Genomic DNA, 1,837 nt, shown 5'->3' on the forward strand with positions numbered 1-1,837 from the left:
TAATGGGTATGAAGGAGAACAGAGAGTGAAGTTTTAACAATATAAACAGTTTGAGACTATATAGACATTGGAGGACTCTGAAATGAGCCACATGCTCATGAGATAATGTCAGATAGTGTCCAGTTGAGACCTGTGTGGGCACAGCAGGAAGTTGAGGAGTGGGAGAAGCAAACTGATCTGAGGATTTGTGATTGTGCAGATGTGTTAGGATTAGTGTCAGATTGTGGGTAGGCAGAAAAGGGTTGGGGAGGATCAGGCCTGATAACAGAGAAGGTGCATTAGTCACTTGATACTCTGTAGCCCGTACTACTCCTTTGGATGTAGCTTTCTCTTTGGAGAGAATAGTTCAGTTAGGTTATGCATTACTTATGATCATTGTAAAGTAATACTTGCCATTTCTGTACCCATCTTGCTTACCTTCTCTTTTCCTTCTAGAGGAAGAATTGAGTGAACTGTTGAAATTGTGAAGAGGCTTCTCTTTCTTGGTTTTTCTTCCTTCTGTTTTTATTCTTTACTTTTAATTTGAGCCTCAATTTCTTCTAGGAGGACATGCACCCTACTTTACTCACTCTCTGGGAGTTTTCTTAATCACTGACTGAGAAAAAGATAGGAAATTTGCTTATCTTCATAGTATGTTGATAGTCCAGTCCATTTGCCAAGCCTTAGCCTAAATAGGAAAATAGGAAGGGGATATAAATTCACAGTCCTACAATAGTGTTCTTAAACCTTATTACCCAAATTGAGGGACATACATTGTATTCGTCAACTCAAAAAGAGGCCAGACATTTGCTTAATTGATTGTAGATACACGATCTAGAAGAAGAAAGGAGTTTTTCTTTTTCACCTTCCCACAGCATCTCCTGCGCCATCATCCCCCTTCCCTTTTAGCATTCAGAGTTCCTTTTGTTTCTGTTATCCCACGAGCCTAGAGTCCATTGGAAGTACAGAGACCACAGTGGTTCCTTTAAGGACTGCTGGGTGACCTGGCCCTCTAATAATGCATTTCCCCAGCTTCATTTTCAGTGCCTCAGCTTCCAGTATTGAACAATTCTTGTATGTAAATTCATATATAGCATCAAATTATTATTTTAATTTTTAATTATTATTTTCTTTAATCACATTTTTAAAATTTCGGCTATACTGAACACTAAGGAAAGACTTGTGTTTAAATCACTTAAGAATACAAAGAGGCAGTTCTGTTTTTATAATCTGCTCTGGAGTAGATTGTGATGGAGTGAAATGTTTTAATTAGGACTCTTCAAGGAGTAAACTTAATTACTGATGAGTAGACATGGAATCTAGACTCTCTGGTTTATTTTCCAACTTAGTAAAAGGGACCTCCCCTAAAATCGTATTTCTAATTTTTTTTTTGTAAATGGAAAGGTTATGAGGCAAAGCTAGCTCATGGTTCATCTTGAATAAGCACACACCCTTTGTTATCTTGGATAATGTCTGTATTATTAGAGTTTCAGTTGAATGCTTGCTATATACAGTTTAGAAACAGGACAGACAAGTTTTTATCTAGAATCCTTAATCTTTTCAGTGGTTTGATTATATGTTTTCCAAAGGAGTCCTAAATTAATAATCAAAATTTGGGGGTAAAGAAGAATATGGAATTATGATTTTAAAGTTTCTTTCTCTCTCTAAGATCTAGATAATGAAAGAGAAATAGACCTTGAAATAATATATAAATTAACTTTTGTTCATCTTGTAGCATGATCTTATGCTTGATTTTTAAAAACTGATTATAGATTTTAAATATATAATCACTACAATTTTTACAGTCCAAGATACACATAGTATTTTTTTGGTGCTGAATAGGTCTTCATACTAACAA

General features: G+C 35.3%; 1 protein-coding gene across 11 annotated transcripts in view; it reads left to right on the top strand.

The window, feature by feature from the left end:
• RNF111 (ring finger protein 111) overlaps positions 1-1,837 on the top strand; it is a 113,190-nt gene that overhangs the window by 95,849 nt on the left and 15,504 nt on the right. The window lies entirely within an intron of this gene.

This window comes from Ursus arctos, unplaced genomic scaffold (genome assembly GCF_023065955.2).
Source record: "Ursus arctos isolate Adak ecotype North America unplaced genomic scaffold, UrsArc2.0 scaffold_36, whole genome shotgun sequence".
NCBI lineage: Eukaryota > Metazoa > Chordata > Mammalia > Carnivora > Ursidae > Ursus > Ursus arctos.